The sequence below is a fragment of the Lepisosteus platostomus genome, chromosome 5 (assembly GCF_059453375.1).
Source record: "Lepisosteus platostomus isolate fLepPlt1 chromosome 5, fLepPlt1.hap1, whole genome shotgun sequence".
NCBI lineage: Eukaryota > Metazoa > Chordata > Actinopteri > Semionotiformes > Lepisosteidae > Lepisosteus > Lepisosteus platostomus.
This window is the reverse complement of record NC_142615.1, coordinates 57001996-57021808: the sequence shown is the minus strand read 5'-3', so window position 1 is coordinate 57021808 and position 19813 is coordinate 57001996. Positions and strand designations below refer to the sequence as shown.

The window sequence follows — 19813 nt, the reverse complement described above, 5'->3', positions numbered from 1 at the left end:
AGGTGATGTATTACTAGTAGTGACGCTGAGTTCTCTATGGTGAAGTTAAGTCATAAGACCAGGGCCAGTAGCTTAATGGATAACGCTTTTTCATCAGGAGATTGTAGGTTTAACTTCTGCCTGATTGACATGTCTCGCTCCTGATTCAGTTCATCCTCCATACGAGTGAAGCAATTCCTCCTGCTTCTCGTACAACCATATCAGAACAGAAGCCCGTGTCACCCAGCTCCGATTCAAGAGCGACTCGCATCTTCAGCCCTTTTTTTTGTTCGTGATCATTATTTTCTTTAGTTATGATCAATATTGAACTTTAAAAAAAAACGACAAAAATGAAACGCAGGCAGATTTTGTAAAAGTGTTAGGAGTTGACAGGGTGCCCCTTTGGAATAGTTGTCAGAAAATGTGAGAAAAGGAAAGTTACGTAAGCTCTCACACACGGCATTAGACCGTGGTAAAGTTAGCTTGAAGTTCGAAAACGATTTTGGCACGCCTGTAGCGCTTTCACGAAATCTCTTAGAGTTACAAAAACACTTGCTTTGTGTATAAAATACATTGTGGATGATTTCTCAGCCTTTACTTTTTCGTTTTTATGACATTTTTTTGACCAAGCACAAATATGCTTTTGTCCATATCTCCGCAATGGAAGCACAGAACGCCTTCAAACCAAAAGCATTTTAAAGACCACGACGTGTGGATATTTCCACAGCCTTTACATCAAACTATCGGTGAGCTAATTATCTTTTTTTAAACATCCGGTTTCTCATCGATGCGTAATTACGCACGAACTGGAACCCGGGGGACCGCTGTGTGCACACGTTCACAAAGCGAGAAATACTGTTCAATACGGCTTCATGCGAAAAACCCGTATATGACCATAGGAAGCAGAACAGCGCGGTCTCCAATTACCCAGACTGTAAGCACGGGAATAAAGCTTTGTTTGATTTCTGAAACCCTTCCTTTACGCCCTGTTTTCATTCAGGTAAGGGTCAACTATATTCACAATACTACTGACAGCAGGAAGATAAAAATATTCTTTACTCAGCAGCTTATTAAAAACAGCTCCCATGATGTTCATACCGACTTTTTACACAGAACACTGACACAGCTTTGCTTTCTGAATCTCTTTTTCTCTTGCTTTTATTTAATGTGGCACAATGCACTGGGATAGGGGTATTCTGTTCACAAACCAATAGCATTTAAACCACAGCACCCACAATGCTGCAGGTAAGTGTTTTGCACACTAAGCAGGTCATCTGACTATTCCCAGCTTTGATTTGGGTTATGGAACCTTTATTATTTTATGATTTTCTGAAGATAACACTACAGGTGGGATGGGTGGGTTGTCTTCATGGCTCAATAGCATTTCAAATACAGCACCCACTCTGCTGAAACCAAGTGTTTTACACACCAGACAGGCCCCCGGACCTCATACAACCTTGCTGTGGCTGTGGCCCCTTTCTTTAATTTTTTATGATTTTCTGAAGATTACACTACAGGTAATACACTGGGACAGGTGGGTCGTCTTCATGGCTCAATAGCATTTCAAATACAGCACCCACTCTGCTGAAACCAAGTGTTTTACACACCAGACAGGCCCCCAAACCTCATACAACCTTACTGTGGCTGTGGCCCCTTTCTTTATTTTGTAATGAGTTTCTGAAGATAACACTACAGGTAATACACTGGGACAGGTGGGTCGTCTTCATGGCTCAATAGCATTTCAAATACAGCACCCACACTGCTGAAACCAAGTGTTTTACACACAAGACAGGCCCCCGGACCTCGTACAACCTTGCTGTGGCTGTGGCCCCTTTCTTTAATTTTTTATGATTTTCTGAAGATTACACTACAGGTAATACACTGGGACAGGTGGGTCGTCTTCATGGCTCAATAGCATTTCAAATACAGCACCCACACTGCTGAAACCAAGTGTTTTACACACCAGACAGGCCCCCTAACTTTATATAACCTTGCTGTGGCTGTGGCCCCTTTCTTTATTTTGTAATGATTTTCTGAAGATAACACTACAGGTAATATAGTGCCATAGGTGGGTCGACTTCATGGCTCAATAGCATTTCAAATACAGCAGCCACACTGCTGAAACCAAGTGTTTTACACACCAGACAGGTCCCCTAACCTTATACAAACTTTCTGTGGTTGTGGCCCCTTTATTTATTTTTTTAATAAGAATTTTAGTTTTTCAATATGGCACCATTAGACAGGCGGTACATGGGGATTGGGGGGTGCTATTCATGAGTCAATAGCTCTTCAAGCACAACAGCCACAGTGCTGCAACCAGGTGTTTTACACCAGATATTTCCCCTAACCTTATACAACCTCGCTTTGAGTTGTGGAACATTTCTTTATTTTTTAATGGTTTTTTTGACTGTAATCAAGTGTTGTGCTCACTAGGCAGGCCTCCTGACCTTTCACAGTCATGCTTTGTTGTGTGCAACTTTAATTATCTTTTTAGGATTTTTTGAACATGGCAACTTCCACCGAGACGGGTGGGGGGTGTGGGGGTGCTCTTCAATAGCTTTTTTCATCTATACACACAAACGGATGTAACCAAGACACTCAGAACCTGTCACGCAGGGGCTGACTGCTGAGGATAGGGATCCAATGCGGTGCCCTTGGTAGGGTTGGCGCGAGACGCAGGCGTAGTCGGAGTAAACAGGCAGGGGCCTGAGTCCAGGAAGGCGTAGTACAGGCGTAGGCACAGAATCGACAGGCGAAGGCGTAGTCGAGGGACTGGCAGGGGTCGGAGTCCGGGAAGGCGTAGAACTTGCGTCGGTAGGCAGAGGCGTAAACGAAGAGACAGGCTGGGGTCAGGATCCGAGAAAGCGTAAAACAGGCGAAGGTACAAAATCGAGTGGCTAAAGCGGTTGTCGTAAAAGCTGGGTTGAGGTCCAGGGGAGAAGTCATAGTAAGGCAAAGGCGTAGTTAGTAGGTAAGCTCCGGGAGAGAATCTCAATCATGAGCAATGACCGGGGGACAGATGAGGGTTTAAGTAGAGGACTGATTGACATGTGCACATTTGGTATGGGGAGAGCTCGAGGGAATGCGGGAGCGCTTGCCTGCGTGAGGGAGATACATGACAGAACCAACAGAATCAACCTGAACTCATAGAAAAACAAGAATGCCCCCGAGACACCTGAATCCCCCTCCTGGACCACTCTGGTATCAACACCCCCAAACCCATCCATACCAGCTAACAAGACTCAGAATCGGTGCAACCCTCCAACCTGGACCAAGAGCAGGATGGGACAAGAACCTGCACCACACTACGTACACAGGTTTGTATTTTTGGCTGAAGATGAAAATGTCTAACATAGATTGTTTTGGTTCTAGCAAACAATAAAATAGTTGTTAAAATCCAAACACACATAATGAGATCACTCTCTGTCAGTATGTGTAACATTCTGGGTCTGGGCTCCTCTGTATTTGGGCTAAAGAGAGTTCAACAACATTATTAAATGCACTGACATCATAATCTGACAAGATCCATTGTTTAGGGGAGACTTGACCAGCCACTGTCCCCCTGGTATCGTGAAGCTCATTGTCCTTTAGCTTTCCAAAACCAGAATCACTTGGGACTCCAGGGGGATCGGTGTATGCAAAATATGAATTCCTTATGCAAGAAATTGTATATGGTCAATATAGTGATCATATCTTATCAGCAGATGGTAATCTCCAAGGAACAAGTAATAGGTTTATTCCATGCTGAAAAATGATCAAATGATTGATGAACCCAAGTGATTTGAAAGAAATGTTAAACAACTCAAAGCGAGGTTGTATAAGGTTAGGGAGCTGTCTGGTGTGTAAAACACCTGGTTGCAGCACTGTGGCTGTTGTGCTTGAAGAGCTATTGACTCGTGAAGAGCACGATGTACTATCCCCATGTAACGCCTGTCTAATGGTGCCATATTGAAAAACTCATAAAAAAATAAAGAAAGGGGCCACAACCACAGCAAGGTTGTATAAGGTTCTGGGGGCTGTCTGGTGTGTAAAACACTTGGTTTCAGCAGTGTGGCTGTTGTATTTGAAATGCTATTGAGCCATGAAGTCGACCCGCCTATGGCACTATATTACCTGTAGTGTTATCTTCAGAAAATCATTACAAAATAAAGAAAGGGGCCACAGCCACAGCAAGGTTATATAAAGTTAGGGGGCCTGTCTGGTGTGTAAAACACTTGGTTTCAGCAGTGTGGGTGCTGTATTTGAAATGCTATTGAGCCATGAAGACGACCCACCTATCCCAGTGTATTACCTGTATTGTTATCTTCAAAAAATCATAAAAAATTAAAGAAAGGGGCCACAGCCACAGCAAGGTTGTACGAGGTCCGGGGGCCTGTCTGGTGTGCAAAACACTTGGGTACAGCAGTGTGGGTGCTGTATTTGAAATGCTATTGAGCCATGAAGACGACCCACCTATCCCAGTGTATTACCTGTAGTGTAATCTTCAGAAAATCATAAAAAATTAAAGAAAGGGGCCACAGCCCCAGCAAGGTTGTACGAGGTTCGGGGGCCTGTCTGGTGTGTAAAACACTTGGGTACAGCAGTGTGGGTGCTGTATTTGAAATGCTATTGAGCCATGAAGATGACCCACCTATCCCAGTGTATTACCTGTAGTGTTATCTTCAGAAAATCCTAAAAAATATAAAGGTTCCACAACCTAAAACAAAGCTGGGAAAAGTCAGAGGACCTGCTTAGTGTGCAAAACACTTGCAGCATTGTGGGTGCTGTGGTTTAAATGCTATTGGTTTGTGAACAGAATACCCCTATCCTAGTGCATTGTGCCATATTAAATAAAAGCATGAGAAAAAGAGATTCAGAATGCAAAGCTGTGTCAGTGTTCTGTGTAAAAAATCGGTTTGAACATCATGGCAGCTGTTTTTAATAAGCTGCTGAGTAAAGAATATTTTAATCTTCCTGCTGTCAGTAGTATTGTGAATATAGTTGACCCTTACCTGAATGAAAACAGGGCGTAAAGGAAGGGTTTCAGAAATCAAACAAAGCTTTATTCCCGTGCTTACAGTCTGGGTAATGGGAGACTGCGCTGTTCTGCTTCCTATGGTCATAGGCGGGTTTTTCGCATGAAGCCGTATTGAACAGTATTTCTCGCGTTGTGAACGTGTGCACACAGCGGTCCCCCGGGTTCCAGTTCATGCGTTATTACGCATCGATGAAAAACCGCAGGTTTAAAAAAAGATAATTAGCTCACTGATAGTTTGATGTAAAGGGTGTGGAAATATCCACAAGTCGTGGTCTTTAAAATGCATTTGGTTTGACGGCATTCTGTGCTTCCATTGCGGAGATATGGACAAAAGAATATTCGTGCTTGGTCAAAAAAATGTCATAAAAACGAAAAAGTAAAGGCTGAGAAAGCATCCACAATGTATTTTATACACAAAACAAGCATTCTCGCAACTCTAAGAGGTTTCGTGAAAGCGCTACAGGCGTGCCAAAATCGTTTTCGAACTTCGAGCTAACTTTACCCCGGTTTTTACGACGCTGCTTTTTTCCCTTGCGTTTTTCTCTTCTTCCCACGTTCTCTCTCTTCACTGCCTTCGTCCCCGCTCTATTTCACTTCAGCCTTTCACTCTTGCTTCCTTCCAATGAGGACGGAGCTGCGGGAGAAAGGGCGCTATAGAGGATCGCTGTGGAGAGCTGCTGCTGTGCTTTGACATCTGAGCTCTGTGGAAAACGATCTCAATACAATTCTGAAAAACGCGACTCTCCGAACGCCAGCCGAACAAGTCTCCACAGCCGAAGCGCTGTGTCTCTTTTCAGCTGGCGATAAACCTTTCCTCGATCCTTTGCGGACTTGTTAAACTGTTCATGATCAGAATAAAAAACGCTCACGCTAATACACAAGCACCCGTGTCTCGCCAAAGCTGACAAATAAACAGACGGACAAGCCGCACTGCACGTGTGAACAGGGGAATGAGCGAGCGAGCGGGGATAAGGCGCCTCCTGCGCTTAAAAGCTTTCTGAATTCTGAGTACGTACGGGATCCTCGGCCTTGCGCTTATAACAAAGTCCAAGTCCCTTTGCAGACAACAGCAGTTGTCACGTGATTGTCTCTGAGGATGTGCGTCAATGGCCAAGGAGAGCCCCGATCTGAGCTTGCGCTCACTTTTTGACCAAGACACAGATGTGTGCTGATTGGTTGAGAGTTTGGCGGGCATTGGAGACCCACGTGGTATTACCACGCCCTGCCAGTCCCTGATTGGTTGATCAAGGTGAGATATGAGTCACTTACTCTTGACACTTAGGAATGCAGTCCAGATGTCCATTTGGCACTCCCTAGACAGATAGGCGCCAATGGATGACCATTGATCATGATAGCCAGGCTTAGCTAAGTGCATCCCCATCTGGGAGCTGTCCCTTATCAAAAGAAAACATCTTAAATCAGCCTGCATGAATACTTTCTCTGTGGCTGCACCACAGAGATGGAAGGTGAGATGGGGCCTCATTTAGGACAGCATACCACCGCTTAATTCTGTCTTATTAACAAGCATTGCCACTACAACGGCATCTCTCCTGTCAAACTTCCTCCTGACTTGTTTGACAGGATCTGGGCCGTGGTGAACAGTGGGAAAGACGCCCTGTGGAGAGTGAGGAACATGGGGCTGTTCAAAGGCATCGAGGTCCCAGTCAAGGCAGCAGGTAGCCTGGCCCTGTTCATCACCCAAGAGAACTATTACCTCAGAGATCTGTGGAGAGAAAGGAGGGAGGAAGCAGAAAATCTGTGGGAAATAGAGAGCATAGGTCAATATCTCAAGAAACTGTGAAAAACATTATCATGTTTAAGTAAAGAATGTGATTTACACCAGAAAAAAAGAAATTGTTGCTATGTAACTGGTACCGTGTCAAAATGTAATGAGATGTGATCATATATACTGTTTTAAGTATGTATATTAATGTAAAGCTTTCTAATTTGTGATGTCCTGTATTTTTTTGTGAAAAGAAAATAAAGTTCGTAAAAAATCGATTCACCCAGGGCGAGGCTCGGCCATTGCACTCCGGCTGTGCTGACCCCTGCGAATTCCCCAAATGTGGGAATCTCGACTGCATTATTTCTGGTAGTGGGGGACTGCGTTCGCGCTCTCCCCTGATGTGCTTGGTCCAATATCGGATACGGAAGAGTTACGACACCATGAGCTGCGATAGGATCCCAGTTCGAAAGGAGTCGATGCCACTGCTGGTTCCCAGTTTCTTTTAGTTAGAGGTCCGGAGAAACATTTCAAGCTGGTTACACTACTCCTTCCGGACATTCATTCCCTTTTCAAAGTCAGTCGTTTTGCTGTAGTCTGCATTATTTAGGCTGATTATCGAGGTTAGCCTTTATTTGGTCATGGGGGCCTCGGTACTGTATGCTAATTCTCAAGACAGTTTCACCCGTTTTCTGATTGCTAGGTTCTGTACCAGTGCAGACATGTCAAACAGTGAATGGCTGTACCTCTATTGTATCCGTGTTCAATGAATGAAATCAGTAATAAATGAATATATGTATAGTTATACGATAAACAAGTGGTTTATCGACTCATCTTCATTTGCAGATTTAGAGGCAGCTTCGATATTCGTTTTACAAACGTTTTTTTTTTTTATATGGGTCACACACATGCCATAGCAACAAAACATCTCTAGAGATGAGGCTATAGATCACCTTTCCATCCTTCAGGTTTTCCTCCCAAAGCCTACGGCACCAACGGCGACCCCTGCTGGCCGAGAGAGCAAAAGCTTGCAGCACCTGGTATTCCCAGGAAGTCTCCCATCCAAGTATTAACCAGGCCCAACCCTGCTTAGCTTCCAAGACCAGACAAGATTGGGCACATTCAGGGTGGTGTGGCCACAAGCTAAAGCCAAGGCGCCTAACTCGCTACTTGAAGCTGTGTGTGGCTGGGGCTCTGTGCCCCCCGAGTTGGACTGAAGGATCGTTCGTGTGCAACTCTTTGGAAAGGAGCCTCTTTCCAAATTGCATTGCGTACCTGGATGTTGGCGAATGTGTTCCCTTGTGTTGGCTTGTCCTGCACTGGAGGAGAACAAACAAACTGCACGGAGGAGCACAAGGCAAGTCTTCACAAGACAAAAACCTCCAGTGCACAGCACTCTGAAAACATTTCTGGGCTGTCGCGTGTTTATTTCAGCACATAAAGCACACCAGTCCAACACGTCGGCCGGGCGCGCGGCGCCTCCGCCCTCTTGTGGCTTGCGGCGTCAGAGCAAGAGGCTCCTTCTCGCTGCCTTTCTGCTGTGTTGCAGAGCCCCGAGAGGGAACCTGGAGCGCACACTTTGTGGGGGGCGCTCTGCCCCCGGTCTCTTGCGCGAGTACTAAATCTCACGGCGCCAGCCAGCGGCCAGGAGACAAATACAATATCGCGGGACAGGGGGGACAGGGGGGCCTCGTCATTGATTGTTACATATGAGACGGGGATTAGGAGGAGACCCCGACTGATTGGTAAAGGGGAACACTAAAAGACCGACAAATGACTCGTTCCCACCGGAGCTGAATGTACCTGCATGTGTCGTGTCGTCTACTTCCCCCGCCCCGCTGTGTTTGCTGTATTGTCTTTGAAGCCGGCCCCCGAGACGAGACGGGCTGTTCCTGTGCCCCAATTAACACTTTACAGGTGCCATTCCCCGGCATTGTGGCCATTGTCGGTGGTCACACGCGATAAGATGAGGTGGAGAAGAGCGGGGCATGCCCAGCGCGAGACATTCAAGGAGGGGGCTGTGTGAGGTGAGGTGCGACACGCCGGAGCCCCGACGCTGCTAATGCGGAGCACTTGTTGAACTGGCATTGAAAGGACGTGTGCGCACGGAGCGAGCCTTCCCTGCGGCGGAGCGTGGAAACTTTCTCCCCGCGCTACAGGAGTTGTGTGCGCTGCAGCGGTGCCGAGAGAACAGCACAGAAGACAGCAGGCTCTGGAGAGCGGGTAAGAGATGGAGCCTTGTGGGCAGGCGAGCAGGCCCGTTTTTTGGAAATTGCTGAAAAGGCTCCAGTGTTTGTTCGGTGTATGGCAGGTGCACGACGCGAGCTTGCGTAGCGATCTGCCGGTCTGGTGTTATGCAAATGAGGCCAAATTGCGTCCCGGGAAATGCTGCGAATGTGCATTGGTGACTGCAGATGTGTAGGAAACGGCGCGCTCGTTTTCTCGTTTTGCCCACCCAAATTGAGCACGGATACAATAGAGGTACAGCCATTCACTGTTTGACATGTGTGCACTGGAGGTTTTTGTCTTGTGAAGACTTGCCTTGTGCTCCTCCGAGCAGTTTGTTTGTTCTCCTCCAGTGCGGGACAAGCCAACACAAGGGAGCACATTCGCCAACATCCAGGTACGCAATGCAATTTGGAAAGCAGCTCCTTTCCAAAGAGTTGCACACGAACGATACTTCAGTCAAGCTCGGGGGGCACGGAACCCCAGCCACACACAGCTTCAAGTAGCGAGTCAGGTGCTATTACTTTCGCCTGCGGCCACACCACCCTGAACGCGTCTGATCTCTGAAGCTAAGTAGGGTCAGGCCTGGTTAGTGCTTGCATGGGAGACTGCCTGGGAATACCAGGTGCTGCAAGCTTTTGCTCTCTCGGCCAGCAGGGGTCACCGTTGGTGCCTTAGGCTTTGGGAAGAAAACCTGGAGGATGGAAAGGTGATCTATAGCCTCATTTCTAGAGATGTTTTGTTGCTATGGCATGAGTGTGACCCATATAAAAAAAAACCCATTTGTAAAACGAATATCGAATCTGCCTCTAAATCTGCAAATGAAGATGAGTCGATAAACCACTTGTTTTTCGTATAACTATACATATATTCATTTATTACTGATTTCATTAATTGAGCAGGGATACAATAGAGGTACAGCCATTCACTGTTTGACATGTCTGCTCTGGTACAGAACCTAGCAATCAGAAAACGGGTGAAACTGTCTTGAGAATTAGCATACAGTACCGAGGCCCCCATGACCAAATAAAGGCTAACCTCGATAATCAGCCTAAATAATGCAGACTACAGCAAAACGACTGACTTTGAAAAGGGAATGAATGTCCGGAAGGAATAGTGCAACGAGCTTGAAATGCTTCTCCGGACCTCTAACTAAAAGAAACCGAGAACCAGCAGTGGAATCGACTCCCTTCGAACTGGGATCGTATCGCAGCTCATGGTGTCGTAACTCTTCCGTATCCGATATTGGACCAAGCACATCAGGGGAGAGCGCGAACGCAGTCCCCCACTACCAGAAATTATGCAGTCGAGATTCCCACATTTGGGGAATTCGCAGGGGTCAGCACAGCCGGAGTGCAATGGCCGAGCCTCGCCCTGGGTGAACCGATTTCGATTTTTATGAACTTTATTTTCTTTTCACAAAAAAAATACAGGACATCACAAATTAGAAAGCTTTACATTAATATACATACTTAAAACAGTATATATGATCACATCTCATTACATTTTGACACGGTACCAGTTAAATAGCAACAATTTCTTTTTTTCTGGTTCAAATCACATTCTTTACTTAAACATGATAATGTTTTTCACAGTTTCTTGAGATATTGACCTATGCTCTCTATTTCCCACAGATTTTCTGCTTCGTAGCTTCGTAGCAATATCTGGGACAGACTTCCCCCCTGAGGGTAGCTGCCTGTACATTATTTCCCTTCTGAGTCTTTCCTGCTTCCCACCCCATAGAAATTGAAACATCAATCTCCTCAGCGCCGCCGCAACACGGTGTTGGATTGGGAAGGTAGAAGCCAGAAAATTCAAGACAGGCAAGAGCTCGGCTTTGATGACCAGCAAGTTCCCTGTCATGGTGAGGTATCGGTCCTTCCATTGCATCAGTTTTTTGTTTAAGATTGGCAAATTGTTCTGCCAATTTACTGTTCCTATCTCTTCTCCAAAATACACCCCCAGGACCTTAATTCTCTTCTCTTGCAGCCTGAGATCATGTCCTTCTTTTGGCTCCCTCCAGTTCTGATAAAAAATCTCACTCTTAGATTTGTTAATTTTTGCAGAGGAAGCCAAAGAGAACTGATCACAACACTGCAGTGCTCTGCTAATTGAGGCATTGTCAGAGAGGAGGAGGGTGATGTCATCCATGTATAGAGACGTCTTTACCTCCGTTTCTTTCACAGCGCCGTGCACCTTTTCATTGCTCTCGCTTTCAGAGCCTCCGCACGGCACACGAAAAAAAATCAATATCAGGACGCGCATTGAAGTGAAAGCAGGAAACATGCACTGTGCAGATCCCTCCACATTAAGAGGTGAGTGGGTCTGTTTGATGCACAAAGAATGCTTTGAAAAGCGTCAAAAGCAAGTCATTCCAAGTTGGTCGTTTGTGTTTTCCATTCACATGCGAAATGCTGAAATGATCTCTCGGCTCCTCGGTTTTCATTTCTGCTCCATAAAGGAATCACAGCACGCGTCAGCTTCCAGCATGGTGGGTCGGGATATGATGCCGGGGGTCGGAGAGAGCGATGTCTTCCTCGTTAGTATAGTGGTGATTATCCCCACCTGTCACGCGGGAGACCGGGGTACATCAGGACGCGCATTGAAGTGAAAGCAGGAAGCGCTGCGACATGCACTGTGCACACTAAGAGGTGAGTGGGTCTGTTCATTGGTGTATTGGAGTAATTTTTTTTACAGCAGCTGCATCCGGAAAATTGTGCTTTTTACTTTTTATTTGTACAACAAAAATACATACAATACAAACAAGAGCACATATAACGTATCAAGAAAATCGCCAGGGGTTCATGCTATAATACAATTACATTTTATGAAACACGATTGCACAAGGTAAATAAGAAAAGGTCCGCACACCCAGTGGGCAGTGATTCGTCGAATATACTATATATCACATCTTTGAAAAAATAAAACATTTCCCTGGGTCAGAGATTAAATAAAACTTCACTCGCACCAAACAAATTTATATTTCTAAATATCACAACATGATCGAATTTAAGTCATTTTAATAACAATGAATAGTCACCTATGCATTGCAATATAAACATTTATATTGATTTAAATCGCATTTAAATCGCCTTTATTTAAAACCCATAAATAAAGCTGATAGTGTTTAGACTTTTAATTATTTAAAACTGTATTATAGCAGCACAATGCACAATGCAACGTAAATCGCTATCTTTGTCTTCTGCGTAATAATGTTCACCTCTCTGTCCAGCAAATTAACAATAGTAATAATAATGAACTTTATTGTATATGGCGCCTTTAAAGGTGGCTCCTCAAAGCGCTTTACAGGATAAAAACAATAACAACATTACTGTTAGGCTGGGCAAACGATTTTTTTTTTAAAGAAATACAAAATGAGATATAATGATGTGTTCCGGCTTAGACATTAACGAAGAGCATAACAAAGGTCATAAAGGTCATAAACTATATTAATTTTGGAACATCAACATATTATGTAAACTGTATGTTGCTGTTATTGGTATTTTAAAGAAAAAAATACTGTAAAATCCTGGGTTCGGTACAATGATTCAGGCATTCATGTGAAGGACAACAGAGCTTTCTGTAACGAACAGTTCTTTCCGGACCCTATGCGGACGACACAGTCCGACGGAGTGGGGAAACACAGGGGAAACGTCATGCAGGAAAACGGGGCTGAAGACAGGGGGGCGTGTCCAAGGTGCGCTGGTGCACGGGGGAGGTGTGGCCGAGGCGAACAATCCAAGAGTAATCCTTAGGGAATATCCAAAACGCAAGGGTAAGTCCAAAACCAGGAGATCCATCAGAGGAAGGAATTAAAAACCACGAAGGCCGGGTCGGAACCGGCGGACGGGGAACAGGAACGGGAACAGAGGTTAAAACCTTAACGGGACCAGGCGCTTCCTGGTCCCGGACTCGCACGATATGGAAATCAGAGCAGAGCCCGGAAGAGCGTCAGCGCCTGACTTTTAAGGTGGGCAGGGAATAGGGCGCAGGTGCATGGAATAAAGTCTTGAGTGATAGGGCTGGAGCACCCTTAAGGAGGGGGAACTAATATCGTGACACTTTCACTGGCTCAAAAAGACAAAAAGAATAACGGACACAGCGCGAGCCTGCATTCTCTCCTCAGCCGTCCACACCACACTTTTCCCTGGGTCAGATTTTAAATAAAACTTCACTTGCACCAAACAAATTACCACACACTGAACACTGAACAAGTTAACCCAAATATGTCTCACAATACTTTTATGGTACATTACTTTGCTAAAATGTATTTAAAAATAAAAACGATTACAAACGCCAGCAGAGAGAGAGACACACACACAGTTCTTCATTGTCAAAAAGTAATTGTTTTTTACTTTTTCAGCACCCCGACAAACGCAAACGCGTTATTAATGAAATGTTTTTATTCATTCTTAATCAAACTCACAAGTTGTCATCTGCTGTTGAAGCTCTGTGAGACTAGACTCACACATGGCTAGACTTGACTCAGCTCTGGCTTTCCCATCTATACCGATGCACTGCAAGTACAACCCCCCTCTCTGCGGGAGTGCTGGCTGTGACGAATTAAACCTGTTTCACAGGTATTTTCAAAGTAGAAGGGGGCGAGATTTCCAGCAAAAGACACCTCCCCCCCTTCAAAACCCAGTAAGTACAGTACTTACTAGTTAAGAAAGCTAGGCTCCTCAATGAAATCGCTTTAACATGCTAATGCATTGGTGTATTGGAGTAAGTAAAAAGACAAGGGACATTCTTCCTCCCCCTACATTCTCAGAGTAGAATAGAATTTTCCTTTGACAAAACAAGGCTCGCCAGATAATCTGAATCGAAACCTGTTTTTCTAGCTTTTAAAGAAGTGCAATGTGTAAGCAGGAACACATCATTATTTCTTACATATGAAAAATACATAATATAGCTCCCAAACAAACACAAACGTGTTTTTAATAAAATGCTTTTGTTCACTCATAATCTGACAATTTCAGGAAGACTAAGGAAGGACTAAGGAAATTGTCATCTGTTGTTGAAGCTCTGTGAGCTCGGTGACTTTGAGACCACTTGTTATCCCAGGTTGTTTGAATCGCCACAATTCAGATAGAGAAAAAAGAGCTGACTGACAAGATTTAAGATGTGGCTGTCAATGTTGGATTAAAAAAAACACGTTGCCCGATGTTAGTTGCATTGATTGAAAAATAATTTTAGTTCGAGAGACTGGATAAGTAATTCAAGTGTTTTTTTTTAACTTCCTGAAAAACAAGTAATAAAACTAAATTCAATTTAAAGGTCTTTATTAACATGACAGATGGGTGCAATCAGTGTTGGGTATTTACTTTGTAATCTGTATTGCTTGGTGATGCCACTTTTAAAGGTGATATATAAAATCAAGGCTTTAACTTGCTTTAACTCTGCAAGTCTGAGTTCTTGTGTCCGTCCTATCTGAGACCGAAAGTATTACAATATGTATCTTTATAGCAGGTGGTGTACAGCTTTTTAGTATAGATTACACTTTTCTAAAATGTATTTAAAAAATAAAAACGATTACAATCTAATCTTTCCACGTTTGATCCCAAGATCCCAAGAAAAATAAATCTAAACGGGGAGAAAGCTATGCTGAAAGTTTATTAAGATACTTAGAAGACTACACAGCCCAATTTATGTTGCATTTGTCTGATTGTGAGGCGAAACAGCCCTACACAGCCCTGTCGCAGTACACAAATATAATCATATCATTATTAATTTCTTTAGATACGCAATTCCATATTATATTAGCAGAAAAGCTTAAAACTGCCACTATTTCACATGTTAGTTAAAGACTTCGATGCTTAAAATGTTTAGGGAGAAATCGAATTTTCTTTAAAGTACTGATTCCTGGAATCTGACTGGCTGACAGCCTTCTGAAGTAGTTCCATAATATCTGGTATACGGAAAAGAAAGTGTTGAGAAAAAAAGCCTGGATTCTCATGTATCTGATACAAGTATCTTTTAATACAGTCTTTGATGTGCTCTTGAGGATCCTTGTGATATTTTGAGCCCTGGTTGAATGATAAGTGTTGCAGTTTAAATAATTTTCGTAGTTAGAAATTATGAAACGCTCTGTTAAAAGCAAGGGAGTTTTTATGTCCGTTGCAGTAAAAGAAAATGCCTGACAAAGTAGGGCTTGGACAGATTCCAAGTGCTTGTACAAATGTGCTTAAGAAATTATCCACGAAATGCTGTGGTGTTTGTCAAAGAAAAAACTAAAAGTATTTTCGTTTAAAATGACGGTTAGAAAGAATGTGGACCAGCATAATACTTTGAGTTTACAGCTTGTCCAAAGTCATTCATTATTAATACTATTAGTAATATCTTCGGTAAAGGCTTTGATGCATAAATATTTCTGATAAAGGTAGGTTGTGTACTTTTGTCCAACTTTTGTCCAAGCTCAAATGCTGTACACGAGAGGTTCCAGCATGACCTCAAATGACGCGATACACTGCGTGATACTGCATGATACTGCGTTTTAATGTGACACGCCCACCGGGGTATACCACGAAATACCCCACCCATTTTGAATGGCTGCATCTGTGTATACGTCGCTGCGACGTATTATCAACATCTAATTGCAACCGTAAAATCGACAACATTAATAAACGCATATATAACGTCGAAAACACACCTAACACAGTGCCTGAGGCTTTTTACTGTATATATCGTGGGTGCTGCAACTAGGAGTATACAGCCATCTGCACAGTGTATGAAGTAAATTATTTACGTAGTAATTAATTAATTTACTATATTTATTACTGTATTTTCTATATTTATTACTATATGTACTATATTTATTTTACACGTTTAAATAAATTAATGTTTGGCCATTGACAAAGTACAACTATTTTTTTATTACAAGTTAAGTAAATCCTTTTGCCCAAAACTGAAGGGGCGACACTCCTCCCTCCCCCCGTGACACCAGGCCTGTCCCCATCCTATTCCATAATGTCATTATATATAATACCTTACAACAGTGACCGTTTCCTTACTAACTGCATGCGTTAAAATTGCACATCAGCTCATAGTAGGGGGCACATAGCTGCGATGTATTATCAATGTTAAATTTCAACCATAATATCGACAACATTAATAAACGCATACGTTGTGGTATATTTTCCGGTTATATACCACAATGCATTGCTAGTATTCGTTGGTCACCATTTTGGACACGTTTTTCAATCGTAGAAGAAATCCGCAAATATCTCAGCAATCCTCTTTTGACGAGTAAGTATAAATAATAATAATAATACTATCTGAATACATACAGATCTTACTTAATATTATTTTGATTAAAATAGTACGTTAATAAGCAAAAAATGGCACATAAAAATAGTGTGAAGGGGAAGATGACACAAAATCGTTTTGCCGTTTCTCTAATTATTCTTATTCTATGTTGTACTTTCAAACTTTGGGTACTCTTTAATTAGGACAGACTTTATTGCTCAACTGCTATGATGCAAGCCAAATTTTATACGTTTATTATAGCTTTGAGCTTAGTTAACCTTAATGGTTCATTTTTGAGATTATACTAAAGAAGATATTAATCATCATTTATTTGGGTAGTAATATTATATAATTTTCTCCTAGCTGCGGTGCTGAAGTCCCACCCTACCTTTAAAGAAATAAAGGAACACACAATGTGTTACTTGAAGAATGCATATGCAAGGCAGGGGGCCAGGAGATCTGGACACTGAAAATAATAGGTTTCTGGTTCTAACTGTTAGGACAATTAGACAGGGTTTGCAAATGGTGGACAAAAATCGTCTTAACTTTCATTGTAATATTTTTTTTCTTGGAAATATAGAAGTTGTACATTTTAAAATCTGTATTGTAATGTATAATAGGCCTCTACCCATATACGTATAATAGTCCTCTAAAATTATCCGTATAATAGACTTCTAACCATATACGTATAATAGACCTCTAAAGTTATCCGTATAATAGACCTCTAACCATATACGTATAATAGTCCTCTAAAGTTATCCTGAACTCCAATCATATATGTATAATAGTGCTCTTAATTTATCCGTATAATAGAACTCCAACCATTTATGTATAATGAACACCTTATCATAGACGTATAACAATAGACATATATTAGAATTTCATTCTAGACGAATTGCGGACCATATTTAGACGTCTAAGGTATGCGTTTAATAGACGTATATTATACGTCTTTTGCCCACTGGGCCGTTGTCCATGTGACTGGATATAAAAATAACTGATTCATTTTTAACCGGTCTCTGGAAGCTTAGATGTGACTATTTTTCCTTCCTTATTTCTTCATTCCCATGAATTTACTCTGTATTAGAGGAAACGCGAAAGTGGGAAACTGCAGACATTCTTCGTGAGTGGTGGATTGTGGTCAGTGAGCATCTGCACATCTCTAAGTCAGTTCCACAAGCTGTTCTGTTGGGGATGTAGCTCAATGGTAGAGTGCATGCTTTGCATATATGAGGTCCTGTGTTCAATCCCTGGCATCTCCAAGTGTTTCATATTACTGTGCTCACATCGCAATCTTCTGTTGTGTGAGAACTCCTTGTCTGTGTTTATAGACAGCTAGGTTTACACAATTAAATTTAGACACACTCGAAGTGCTACAGTGTTCTCTCCTGTTTTAAATGTAACTCCAAAACATTTCGTTCTGTTCTTCACACTTGTCATGGCTTTTGCAGAAAACACCCTTTGAATTTCTTGAGAGATCATTCAGCGAGTGAGTCCTTCCTCTGGACTCCGCACTAAGCTGAAAGCTGCACAAACTCCTCATTGCATGTCCTGTACTCTTACAAGCGCTCTCGTGTAGATGTGGAGCACAGTTATAAGGACACTTTGAACTTTTTCCGTTTGAAACGGAAAATGCAAATGATCATGAAAAGTATTGATCGTATAAAATATCCATGGTACAACTCGAGAAAGAACTGAAGGACTACACAACAACTTTTGATGATTACAAGTTACTTTAAGAAATACAACCATCCGCACATGGGCTTGGATCCTGAACGCTTAAGTTGAAAGAGCAAAAGCGAAGGATGACCTGTAAACTCTCTTCATTGTCTTAAAGTTTATAAAATAAAACAATATCTTACTTTCTTAATAATTTCTTACTGTTTATAGACGATTTATTGAATTTTTGCAAAATCTCATTTACAAACTTTTTTCTGTTAAATTGTTATTCACATACTCGAATGTAGATAAACGTTATTGTCTTCCGGGTGTGTGCCCATTTCTCAAAAAAAATATTTGTTAGTCTGTTGGGAGGCTGCACAAGGTGTTTAGAGATAGAACATCTAAAAGACAGGCTTTCTAAGCTTAACATCAAGGCAGTTTTCTCAACAGAAATGCTCTTTGGCACTTTCAGCTTTACTTTGGGAACATTGCCGAGATCACTTCTGAGCCAATGCACGTGATAGTGTGCCGGCAAGTACATTTAATATTGGCTGTGTTAGCGAGCTGCTTTTCCCTTTGAAACTTTTACTTCTTCATGCTGAATCATTGGCAGGGGTAAAGCTAATTAAATCTTTTCGCATAGCGCTCCATCAGAAAATACTTTCTCCTTGGTCAAAACGGGCACAGAAAGTTTTATAAGGGCAGCCTGTTTTGCACCGTCTAAATAACCGACAGTATGCGAATAAGCTTTTTAATAACAGTATTTACAATATAACCCATGTTCAAAAATGCTTTTAGCTTCTTTTAGTCTAAGAAACAGGGGTGTTTTAGCGGATTGTGGTCTTCAATTAGTAAACGCTGAAGTGTTTCCCCGCTTGTGAACAGATCTGGCTCCATTTAAACAGAATCCTGCTCAGCTCCTGCTTTCACTGCAACTTTTGAATTGAGCCCAAAGCGATAAGCAAGCTGAATTATCAAAGCTCATTAGGTACTAGAGATCATGGTATGTTATCAGGTAAATGCAGTCCCATGTATCCTCCGTAATTTCGAGTAAATACCAAAACACACCATCCACGACCCACAGCGGGAATAAGCAGGACTTGGTTGTTCAGAGCGTGAGGCAACTATCGCCAAGAGGGGGGTTTGATCCTCGCTCTCGCTACTATTTGAAATGCCAAAGACACGTAATAGAGATTTTTGCAGATGTTTTTTTATGCTCCACTATACATTACAATAATGAAAACAAATCAATTAGAAATATGCAATACAACGTCGGTTCCCGAAAATAAAATCTGTTTTACACAGACATCATTGCTTTTGAGATAATCCAGATTGTGAAGACAACTGCACCCTAGCTCTGGAAAATATTACTCAAAGGTTGGAAAGTACAACACGTTTGTACGTTTGACGTTTACAACATGTAACATGGCACTTCTCCAGCAAAGCAACTCAGGTTGGTGAACTACTGGTGTATTCAATACACCTCCATTCATCCATCACTTGTCAGGATGGTTGAGTGTTCTAAAGCACCATTCAAAGCGATTTACAGGTAATGGGGACTCCCCTCCACCACCACCAAAGCACCATGATCAAAGACTTGCGTTTTTCTAGCTCTCACGGGTATTCTTGTCTCCAGATCGAGGTGTGGGTTCAAATCCCACTCCTACCAGTTGCTTGTCAGGATGGTTGAGTGTTCTAACGCACCCTGATTAAGGACTTCTGTTTTTCTAGCTCTCATGGGTATTCTTGTCTCTAGATCGAGGTTTTGGTTCAAATCCCACTCCTACCAGCTACTCTTTTTCCCTGTTATATTTTCCCATCTTGATGTGCTTGCTGACAATGACAGGAGGAGGAAAATGGAGAAACTGCTTAGCAGACACATGATGGGCAGGAAGATTCATGAACTATTAGATGTGATTAGCAGAAAGTCAACTATAAATAGACTTTGTGCATTAAGAACT

The 19813-nt window shown here is 42.5% G+C and overlaps 1 protein-coding gene, 2 non-coding genes and 1 pseudogene across 3 annotated transcripts in view; 1 reads left to right on the top strand and 3 right to left on the bottom strand.

Annotated features, from left to right (window-relative positions):
* LOC148669952 (zona pellucida sperm-binding protein 3-like) overlaps positions 1-19813 on the bottom strand; it is a 90355-nt gene that overhangs the window by 26888 nt on the left and 43654 nt on the right. The gene's annotated exons all lie outside the window — the stretch shown is intronic.
* On the top strand, positions 6956-7120 carry LOC148669959 (U1 spliceosomal RNA). Its single transcript, XR_015938311.1, has one exon. It is a non-coding gene; the product is annotated as a U1 spliceosomal RNA (small nuclear RNA).
* Positions 7745-7863, bottom strand: LOC148669958 (5S ribosomal RNA; annotated as a pseudogene).
* Positions 10206-10376, bottom strand: LOC148669957 (U1 spliceosomal RNA). The gene has a single exon (XR_015937387.1). It is a non-coding gene; the product is annotated as a U1 spliceosomal RNA (small nuclear RNA).